Source organism: Pseudochaenichthys georgianus, chromosome 22 (assembly GCF_902827115.2).
Source record: "Pseudochaenichthys georgianus chromosome 22, fPseGeo1.2, whole genome shotgun sequence".
NCBI classification, from domain to species: domain Eukaryota; kingdom Metazoa; phylum Chordata; class Actinopteri; order Perciformes; family Channichthyidae; genus Pseudochaenichthys; species Pseudochaenichthys georgianus.
Window position 1 is genome coordinate 17,617,256 of NC_047524.1, and position 12,304 is coordinate 17,629,559.

Here is a 12,304-nt window from a genome sequence, read left to right on the forward strand (position 1 = left end):
ATAATGCAGAGGGAAATAACTCTCAGAATAATGTTATTAGCACATTTTTACAACTTGAGGAATGAATGTTTTTAATAAGGGCTATACAAGTGTTCATACTGGGTTGTTTATTTAGTTTAAAAAAAAGTATTCAACGAGTTACAGACCACTCTTTCCCCATGTAAGTCAATGGGAAAAAGTGTTTCCGGGCCCAGCAACCTAAAGGAAGTGTAGTACCGCCGTTTGGCCACAACGAATATTCTCATCAGACTCGGCGCACTTCCTGGGGGCTTGGTCACTACCCGATCTGCAGCCCTGCCCTATCTGCAGTGCGCATGTGCGAGATGGTCCGCCATATTTGCGACTCCAATAGGACACTTGATACAGTGACGTTTGGCAAAGCAGAAAAAGAACACTCAAAAAACCCGACAATATTCATCTGAATCTAATATGTATGACATTCATCATTTATATCTAATTACATTAACTGTGAATGTCCTTCATTTTATTTCAAATCAAATAACACAATATCTTTATATAGATATTTGATATGCACGATGCAAATCAGGCAACCGTCTAGACGTCAAATGTCCTATTAGAGTTCAGTGATGTACCTGAACGCGTTCAATGAACGATCGTTCATGAACGCGTTCATATTTTGGGCGAACGTGAACTGAACGTACTGTATTTCCGCTAGATGAACGTAATTGAGAACGCGTTCATTCTCAGCGCTGTATAACGGCGTTCAAAAGTGCGTTCATTCTCAGCACTGTATTATAACGGCGTTCAAAAGTGTGCCAGATTTCATATGCCTTTCAGCCGAAAACCCTGTTAAAACTAGGCTTCAAAATAATGCGGAAAACCACCCAATCTGGCAACAGCAAGCTGCCTGTGACGCGTACGCGCCTGTCACCCCTGGCTGTCGCACTAAACTATAAATATACTAAATATATCAGACTCCTCACAAACAATGTGGAACCGCGGAACCGGCGAGCATTGAATGAATGAATGAATTAGTATGGACGAAGCCAGAGCAGCTGCAGCAGCACTCGCTCAGAGTGAGACTCTACGGCAGGGGTGGGGAACCTCCGGCCTCCGGCCGTATACGGCCCGCGAGACAATTTGGTACGGCCCTCGAGGTAATTTATAAACACACGCAAAAAAAAAAAAAATGAAAGAAATCTAGACCGCAAAAAAATTAAACAAGCGAGTGCCTGTTTTTCCTGGCCAAGGTCAGGGTCCTTGAACACAACACGAGCCTAACGTGTCATCACGTGGTATATGTCTCGACTGACAGGGGTGCAGTTCTGACGGAGAGCACCAGAACGCCACTCCAGCACTTCAGAAATTGCAGTACCGATAAGTCCATACACATGCCGCAGTTTCTGCGTGTCTGTGTCTTTAGTTGAAAGCCCAGTGGCGATCTGCTCATCTGTCATACTGATCAGACAGTCAATAACTGTGTTGTTATCATTAGCATCTGGTTAGCTAGCTATGCTAACGAATATAAGAAGCTTTGTCTACAACCAGTGAGGTAAAGGCACATCTTTATATGATCATTATAGTTATAAAAAAAATAAGAGAATAAAGTAAACAGGTATAAAATACTATATGACAGTTATTAATAAAGAATAATACAGTTTGAAAGGGGAGTGATTTGTCAAATATCCATAAATTAAAAGAAAATCTGCTTACATCTGTTTGGGTGTTGAGAGATGTGTCCATAGATCTCCTAATGTTGCTCTCAAAGTGCAACAAATCTTCCCAGGGGAGCATGCCCCCCGGACCCCCCTAGAGGAGGTTAGGTCCCCCCCACACTTAAATCATGTTCACATGGATAGGAAACTAAATACATTTGCACACATCTTGTGTCCATATCTTTCTGTTTAGGTGGTCACGCCACACCCTGCACGTGCATGCATACGCGAGTCATGGTGAGATATCTGGATTAAGAGGTTGCTTTTTCTTTGCACAGAATGAAATGAATGGGCTGTGATTTTAGTTTTTTTAAGCAGAGGTCAATAACTTGTACGGCCCTCTGAGGATATTGTAAACATTGAAATGGCCCATTAACATCGTACAGGAGACAAATAATAGCTCGCAGCAACGTAATAACTATGAACTATAAATTAGTTCATTTTTGAAACCATGAACTTTAGTTCAACATTTTGAATTATGAACTGAACTAGTTCATTTTAAAATGTGTGAACTGTGAACTGAACTAGTTCATGTAGAAAGTGAACTTTCCCAACACTGTTAGAGTTGCCCAATATGGCGGACCATCTCGCACATGCGCACTGCAGATAGGGCAGGGCAGCAGATTGGGTAGTAACAACAGTGACGCGTCCTAAAACCCGGAAGTAAGCTGCGCTCGGGTTCCCTCGACAAAAAAGCAATGGGATTTCTCCATAGGATTTTGGAAAATAGCTCGAAATAAGGTCTGTGGAACGAACCTGTTAGATAAATGCACGTTTTGTTCAGCCGGATAATATCCACATGTCTACCCTACTTTTATTATTTTCGAATCATAAATCTAATCGATAGATTAATGATCGATAGATTTATGATTAGCTATATATATGATATAAATTCGTTCATGATGGCTCACTTCAGTGATAGTGATGACATTGTTGCGTACTTATTAACTTATTACTTATTTAGGCCTAAGTCATTTTCAATGTGGGCCGCCGTGCCGACTTAATTCATTTTTAATTAATACTTGGCTGTGGGTGCCCTGTCATGATAGGTGTTTATATAATTTGTGTTGTTTTGTGTGGTAGAGGGTCGCTGTCATTGATGCGTTTTGCATCCCGGGCCGCTGTTTTGATATTCCGCTGAAGTATACGCTGTGGCTAATAACTCATCTTTTTTTTCGAGGGAATGGGGGGGGGGGTCAGAGGGCCTAGGTATAAAAGTCACGGCTCGCCACTGCAACAGACAGAGGCAACGCACTTGCATTTGAATCTGCCAATCAGATCAATCTATTGCTGAAGAGGGGGGGCCTCCCCGAAATCTGTGAGATTGATTGGTTTTATGATCACTGGCACGTACATGTGTCCAATGAGAACGTTAACACGTTTTAGAGAGTTATATGTATAATAAGAAGGTTATAACAAATATTTGTTTAGCGAAGACGGAGGTCAGTTTTGGATAGTGGAAAGCTACATGATCCAAGCCACTGTCAGCCGGAAGTGGCACGTTCGATTACTGTTTTGGGCTGCATTCCACTCCAAAGCCGGTCGGCCGTAACCAGAATCCAAACGCCAGCCGTTTTATGGATTTTCATTTAATTTCCAAGAATATCTCAATACTGGGTTATTTCCAATTTCAAAATAAACATATATTGAACAAATATAAAGAAGTATGTATATTAAAGAATGAAAAAAGATGTGCATTGCATTGGACACGTGTATATATATATATATATATGCATTTATATATGCATATATATATATGCATGTGTGTGTCTGTATATATTTATAAACTATATTATTTTCCATCATTCAATGGACAATGGAGTATTTGTACTTTTTAAATATATACCATCAAACATATGTTCATATATAAAGTGAGTAACTATACAAAACGAAGTGAGATAACTGTTTATGAATATCTGTTCAACTTTATGTAAACTTGTGTAACTCATGAAAGATAAATTAGTGTTTCAATAAAACTATTACATATAAAAATGTATAGTTCAGTTTTTGTTTTCATTGCAATATATATTTTTTATATGTATCAATATATAGCCATACATGGTCCATGGCATCACTAAGCCACCAGGGTGGGAGGAGGGGGTCAGGAGGACGGGACTGAACTGACCGCCCAGGGGCACGGCAGAGGACCAGGAAGGGGTCTCGGGCGGACGGCCCGGGGGTAAGGCAGAGTCCAAAAAGGGGGATTCGGGTGGACGGCCCCTGGGGCAAGGCAGAGGACCAGGAAGGGGTCTCGGGCGGACGGCCCGGGGGTAAGGCGGAGTCCAAAAAGGGGGACTGGGGCGGACAGCCCGGGGGCAAGACAGAGTCCAAGGTGGGGACCATGGAGGGGCGAAGGCAGCGGCAGGAAGAGTCAGGGGGCCGGGCCCGAGGGCGAGGACCGCTGCACTCAGGGGGCCGGGCTCGAGGGCGAAGACCAGACAGCGCCGGAGGCCGGGCAGGACCCGGTGTCGGAGCTGGTGGGACAAGCCTCGGCAGGATCCCCCACGGAAGAGGACCAGGACACGGGATTGGCAGGACCCCCGGCAGGAGAGCAGTCGGCGGGGCCTCCAACAGCACAGGACAAAGGGTTGGCAGGACCCCCGGCAGGAGAGCAGTCGGCGGGACCCCCAACGAGACAGGACAAGGAGCCGGCAGGACCCCCGGCAGGAGAGCAGACGGCGGGACCCCCAACGGGACAGGACAAAGGGCCGGCAGGACCCCCGGCAGGAGAGCAGTCGGCGGGCCTCCAACAGCACAGGACAAAGGGTTGGCAGGACCCCCGGCAGGAGAGTAGTCGGCGGGACCTCCAACGAGACAGGACAAGGAGCTGGCAGGACCCCCGGCAGGAGAGTAGTCGGCGGGGCCCCCAACGGCACAGGACAAGGAGCTGGCAGGCCCCCCGGCAGGAGAGTAGGCGGCGGGACCTCCAACGGGACAGGACACAGGGTTGGCAAGACCCCCGGCAGGAGAGCAGTCGGCGGGACCCCCAACGGGACAGGACATGGAGTTTGCAGGACCCCCGGCAGAAGAGCAGTCTGCGGGACCTCCAACGGCACAGGACATGGGGTTGGCAGGACCCCCGGCAGAAGAGTAGTCTGCGGGACCTCCAACGGCACAGGACATGGGGTTGGCAGGACCCCCGGCAGAAGAGTAGTCTGCGGAACCTCCAACAGCACTTCAGTAGGGACTTGAGATGGGACTAGAGAAGGGACTAGGAAACTGACCTGAGGAGGGACTAGGGAAGGCACTAGAGGGACCAGAGGAGGAACTAGAGAACGAAACTCGAGAGGAGACTCGAGAGGGGAACTAGAGAGGGGACTCGAGGAGGGACTAGAGGAGGGACTAAAGGAGGGACTAGAGGAGGGACTAAAGGAGGGACTAGAGAAGGGAACTTGAGAGGGGACTCGAGAGGGGACTCGAGGAGGGACTAGAGGAGGGACCAGAGGAGGGACCAGAGGAGGGACTAAAGGAGGGAACTCGAGGGGGAACTGGAGATGGGACTGTGGCAGCTGGGGCCACATCTGGGTCTGGCACCAAGGCTGCTGGGACCGGGACTGGGTCCGGAATTGAAGCCAGAATCCTGGCTGAAAGGTCCGGTTCTGGAGCCGGAAACATGGCTGTAAAGTCCGGTTCTGGAGCAGGGACCATGGCAGCTGGGACCGGCACTGGAGCCGGAAACATGGCTGCTGGGCAGGGAACCGGAACACGGATCCATGGCTGTGTGGGGTGGTACTGGAGCACGGTACCATGGCTATGTGGGATGGTACTGGGGCACGGAACCATGGCTGCTGGGGCCAGAACTGGGTCCGTAACCATGGCTGCTGGGGGCTGAACTGGTTCTGGAACCCTGGCCCTTTGGGCTCGTGCTGCCAACCTGGCCTTGCGACCCCTTCCTTTAGGAGCCGTTTGGAGGCTCCGTGGACCTCCAAAGGCCAGACGAGTACCAGCGAATGGCTCCTGGACAGTAGCAAACACTGGGTGAGAAGCAGGGGCTGACGCCAGACGGACCACACCGATGCGTGTGGTGTCAAAACAGGAGTTGGGAGACCTGGGTCTATCAGGATCGGGAAAACAAATTGTGAGGTAATCGAAAAGCCTGGCAGGTAAGAATTTCACCAAACTTTGATTCCTCAGTGTAAGGTGGACTGCATCTGCCAGAGCAGCATCTCGCTGCTGAACCCTGACCGCTCCTATCCATTGATCATAAAAAGAAAAGAAAAAGTAAAATCCAATAATTCCTGCTCAAAAGGATCTGCTGGGCCCATATTTGAGGTCGGGTTGTAATGTTACGGTGTGTGAAGCAGGTAGGACCCAAATGCAGATTAACGTAAAAATAATTCCTTTATTCCAAGGCTATGCTGACAAATACAGAACAGAACACTCACCGAGGACAAGCCAATACACAAGACAACCCGACAAAGAGAGACAGACAACCCAGAACTTAAATACACCCAGGACTAATCACATAAACACGAGACAGGTGAGGAGGGAGGAGAAAACACATAGGTACCAGGTGAACACAATTGGGTAATCAGAGAGGGAAACCGACAGAAAGCAAACAGGAAACGGGGGTGAACACTTTACAAAAATAAAATAGGAAACCCAAAGATAGAAAAGGACAAGAAAAATACCAACACAGACAAATCCTTACAATTGTATTATATTTTCCAATATATTTTTGTTTCATAAGGGATTGCTTGAAAGTGTATAGTATATACAATTTACTGCACATTGGACTTGTGAAATTGCTTTTCTCCTATACACCGAGAGCATTTAATAAACTCAGAAGTCAACCCTCCACAGTGGGCTATACAGAAGAGAACCCATCAGACACATAGAAGTGAGCTATAGCTTCCACATCAAGCATGAGATGAGAAATGGGCTCCCCATGTGTGGTAATAAGATTGAGGCAGGGTGGTACAGTGAGTAATAAATGACACAATCAGTAACAGAGTGTGGCGAGTGAAGCAACATGCTGCTGGAATATAATGACAAAGCAAGGAAGTGTCTCATCTTGATTTAAATGTGATTGGTAATCATGGAGTCAGCTGATACTGAAGTGAACTTCAGGCGCTTATCTGAATCTTCATTCATCATTTGTCATTTTAATCAGTGATAATTAATAGTGTCTCTTTCAAGCCCTGTGGTAACAAGAGATCAACAGTTTTTGGGAGACAAAATGATCCTGTAATTTTTGTCATAGGTCATAACACTTGCATAGATCTTTTGCAGTTGCTTCAGAGTTTGCTTTTCCTGGCACATTTGTTTCCCATCCATTAGTGTTGTAAATTGTAGAAAACATCCCATAACACAGAAATGCAGGATTAGCCAAGTGCATCAAATGTTTGAGTCCAATCAAAATGAAATGTCCTCAGGAAATGCATCTTTTAAAGAGTTTCAACTCAAATCACTGCAGTGGATTTGAGCCAAGGAGTGCTTTTTGCTGAGTTGAGCATTCAGGGATTTACAATGGTTGCAAATGAGCTTCCAGATTATTTTTGGTGAGATGCTGTTTCACTGTAAAACATTTGAAACCGGAGCAAATGCATATCGATCCTTGGAAAACAATGTCCATTTTCTTATATCAATGGGTTAATGCCATGTTTAAATGTATACATTTGGCTAAATCAGAAGACTTGCTTTCAGATAAATCCTGCTGGCTCTTCATTTCATCTGTCTTGTGGTAATTCTTACTCTATTTTTGAACCAATAAATAGTCCAGCTACTGTTTTTGATCTTGCAAACTCATAAACTCTTGTTTTTCAACATTATGTTCCTTTTCTCACTCAGTTGAGATTTCATGTATGTTTTTTTTTTACCTAAAAGGCAACAATGCTCGAACTTGGAGTAAGTCAACTAAATGTGAAATAAAAAAGGAAGACAGACCAGCCACTCGATCCAGTGTAGAGCAGCTGAGGCAAATGGCACGCACAACTAACTGCTTAGGCTTCAGGCAATGCCTTTTCCCCCATAGCTGAGCATCATTATTCATCAGCAAACCTGTGGAGACAACACAACAGTAAGGGGGAGAAGAAAGGAGAAAAAGTGCAATATAAAAAAATATGAGATCCACAGGCATCATAACATGAATTTCTGAATCACATACCTTGGAGGTTTGACAGCCTCCACCATAGAGGTGTTTGGTTGGTCTTGTTTGTTTCTGTGTTGGTTTGATTGACAGTTGAATTACACAAATATTTCCATGAAATTGAGTTGAATGGTAAAACATGGGCCAATAAAGGATGACACCGTTTTTAAAGTTGTTTTACTAACATTGCAAGACTTTGTTAACATTGTGAGATAGGGCATGGCCTTTGCAGTGGTATACACTCTATCCTGTGCCTTTTAGTTGTTCTTTGTTTAACCTTAGATATCAGTAGTTGAAATAGTGTGAAGACTTATTTGATGCTCATTGTTTAAAAAAAAAAGAGATTTAAAAGCACTCTACCTTTGCAGTGTGGAGTTAGACTGGCACGCTGCTTGTAACATTCCCATCTTAAAAAATGAGAATGATGCACTTTGTACCCAAATCCCAAGCCATAAGGAGGCTTTACACCATACTGCTGCTCCGAGGGCTCTGGTCACGCGAGCTCTCAGCTTCTAGGGCAGAGACAGAGGCAGAGGCAGGTCTGGATTCATCTTTACTTAGTGAAAACTGAGTGACATATTTTCAGATGTGATCCGTTTTAAGGTTGTGACATGTGACAAAAGGGGGAAAAAAAAAAACCCGACATTAATTCACTGTGACTCATCTCCAAGAGAACAAAAAGAATGTGTTTTTCGTTATTCACAGTGACTCATTCACATTTTCTGCCTCTTCTTCTTCGTTCTGTCACTTTCGCTCTCTATCTCACTCCCTCTCTCCATATCTCTGTCCACATTCCTTGGAAAGCATGTTCATACCTGGGCAAAGCGCATCTGCTTATCTTCATCCATACCCCATTGCCCTCCGTATGGCCTGAGGTCCACAAGCTTTGAATTTCTCCGGCGACAGGCACACTAAGGCTTACCTCAGTTCACGAGGACGTACCTGGGGACCCATGTGTGGACAGTTAGACACTAAAAGTAGCCACAGTAAAGTTTGGTGCAGAAATTAATCCAACCTGAAGCCCTGATGTGCCAAAATTCCGCATATAGGCTACAGTTAAAACTGTACATGTACATCTCTATCAAAACCTCAGGCAGATGACCGACAGATATTCACACTCAAACACATAAAAGACAGCCCAGACTTCTCTCCCACTCTTGTCTGTACATATGCTGTCTGGCTCCTGACATTTTCCGTCCAGTAGCGGTGAAGCAAAGCTGTCAGAGCACATCTCATCTACTTCTTGTCGCACTCACACAGCATCAATCCCCTCCTGACTCTATACAGCTCAGTGGAAAATGCCTGTGGAGGAAGGACAAGAAAAGTAATTATTTAAAGGCCTTGGTCAATGATACAAAATTCAGAGCAGAACAGTTTGAAAGTCAATCAATGTAACCTAAAGTTTAATCTATTAAAAGAAGTACATTGAAGCATCCCTACCTATATAACCATACCATCAATTCCTTGTTTCAAATAACTACTGGTTATCCATTATTAATGGAGACCCAAACATTTCAAAAAGATCCTGTAATGCCATGCCACACTCTGATGCTTCAAGCTAAATGCTAACTCTAGCATACTTACTTAGCTCACATCAGCTAGATTTCCATCCACATTTACCCCACATTTGTACTGAATGTCTCGAAGATGAATACAAAAATAAAAATGGAAATGGATGTAGGTTTCAGTCCAATACCATTAGGCAAATATCATAAGATGGTTCCTTGAGATAAACAAGCTAATTCGTCAAGTCATTTCCAGTCGGTTACCATTAAACCATTGCAGAAGAAGAGGGCTCAACCATGTGACCTGATTAAAAGATCATCAGTCAAGTAGAACATATGAAATATGGCATTTATGCTTCATTCATCTATTCATCTCATCTCTTTTTTTGACTCACTTCATTTCACATAAACACAGGTGGAGGGAAACATGCTTGATGACAATGATAGCATGCCGATGTTTAACATGTATCATTTTCAACATTTACATTGCTTAGTTTGATTGAATGCTAACATTTGCGTTTATATGTGTGATTTTACAGAACCCATATTTTCGAGTCCAAAAGTGTAAAAGTGTCATTTTGTCCTGTTGTGATACCTTTGGTATATGCCCCTTTGTTAACAAAGATCTGTTCAGAAAGCATGGTTTGAAAGTTCAACCCAGTGTCCCTGCAATCCATTAATGTATACCAGTGTCCACCTTTAGGAATGTCTGCAGGGATCGCTTTCCTGCCACCTCTAGTAGGCTACACAGACATGAAAGCCCATGATGTTCTTTTATTTTCTTCTTTGAAAATAAAAAATATAAAAGAATGATTCATTATTTCCAGATGGAAACATCTACAGCTGCCTGAAGCTGCCTTTAGGTTTCAGACAACAGCAGAAGAGAGTGGGTGCAGTAGCGGAGCGGTCTTTTGTGTGACTTTAATATTGTGGCATTAGTTCTGTGGTCAGAAGCATGTGTGTGGAGTCAAACTAAAGGCAGCGTGGAGGCTTTTGATGTTAGGTTATTTTGTGTGCAAGCCTCATGGCTTTTAATGAGGCAACCTGCCTCATTACACACACAGCCACATGGTGGGACCACCTTAACTCACTGTTCTGAAGCCACATATTACAGCAGCTTAGCCCCTCACTGGGACTAGAGGCCAGCCTAGTCGCCCATAATGGCACCTGAGGGACACAGAGTTGCACATACACGTGTTTGGCCAATACCAGCTTCATTGGAAATTCATTTGTCAGTTCCATTAGAGTTTAAAGTTTCAGATCTGAGGCTTAAATATGTGATGGCGTCTCTCTCAATTGAGTGGAAATAATCATACATAGCCTACACCAAACGCAGCAGTCTCTCTTTTTTGCACTGCCTCTGTTGTGACTGTTTTTTCATTTTGTTCGTCAGTAATATGCTGGCACAGTAAGCTGAAAACCAAGTTTCCAGAGTCATGCCAAGACTGTGGCAGAACTTTTATTTATGGCATGTCCCAGCAGGGATGGAGATATTTAAGAATAATATTCCTCACATTCTGTTTGATTGAGACTAAATGTAATGCATTTCCTGTTCTGCAGTTTTCATCCCTTGTTTCAATTGCCCTTTTTAAATGCAGATGCAGTTTAATATGCTAATAATATTATTGTTCTTTACACCAGACTTTCTCCCTAATTAACCTGTACCTGAATAAACCTTTCCATCATTTTGATTACCAAGAATACTAATTTCAATAACTTAAAATAAAAAACAATCAAAATCCAGTGTTTTCTTTTTAAATTGTCTCTTACTGTATCTAAACTCAGACTTTTATTTTTGTAATAATGTGGGAAAGGTTAAAACCTGTTTTTTTTTCACGACACTGTGTCTCAGGGGATCTTAATATTTAAAAACCTATTAATATGTTATACCAGATTAACGGAAATAATCTCAGCTAACTGACGACGATACAAACAATTTTTACCAAAACAAAACACAAGTCTCATAAGACAACCCAGTCTCACGGCATTTCGTGTTCACCAACACGATTTTTAATCTATTGATTCGTGTTCACCATCACGATTTGCCCCTTTTTTTCGTGTTGCACAGCACGATTTTAAAAGCAATGTATTTCTACTGGTAACGTGTTTCATGCCTGCAGGCTGCAGCATGTCTTTTTCTCCGGTCGGGTCGTGGAAGACCGGAAGCTGTGTGGTTCATAAAAACATGTTCTTACTCAATATCAAGCCACAATTATTGCTTTTATTTTAAATCGTATAATTTCGGACTTTTGTTGCCGTCTGTGAGGAAAATAAACGGGGCTCAGAGCCTCAGGATACTGAAATCTGTATTTTTAAATTCCTTCTAATTTGTTATTCTTTTCAAAATAACACACTGTTATTTACTCACCAATAACACACAATTATCCTTGCTTTTATTTATTGGTTTAATTCCATAACCTCGTGCTTTTTTGGTGTCCGTCAGGAACTGAATTTCAAAATAAAAATAACCGGAAACAGACGTAGGCCTATAAGGGACATTTCGAGCATCATTGCGATTGTCAACATTTCTGAGTTTAGGATGGCCGAAAACACTACACTACCCATAATCCCCAGCTATCGTTTAGGACTACAGTTCCCGCAAGGTTACGCAGAGCGTCAAACAGCTGTGTGAAATGGAACGAAACCACGCCAGATTATCCAAAACTAGAATCGAACACCCCCCCAGAACTACACATGCTGGCTAATGTGTTTCGCAAAATGTTCTATGGGACGTCTCTACTGAACGTTTTCGTTTTCCCCACAATTAGAAGTTGCCATTATTAAACACATTGGTGTTATCAAATGTAAAACATATAATTAATAAATGGGTGAAAATCACTTGTGTCCATAATGCGCAGCATTAATATACCCACATGACAGCTCACTGTTACTTTGTAATTCTACTCCACTACAATTCAGAGGTTAACCTGGTATTTTTACTCCACTGCATTTATTTGAGTTACTTTGCAGATTCTGATTAATTATGTGAAATATAAACAACCCTTAAATCAGACTTTAGTTACACCTGAGTAAAA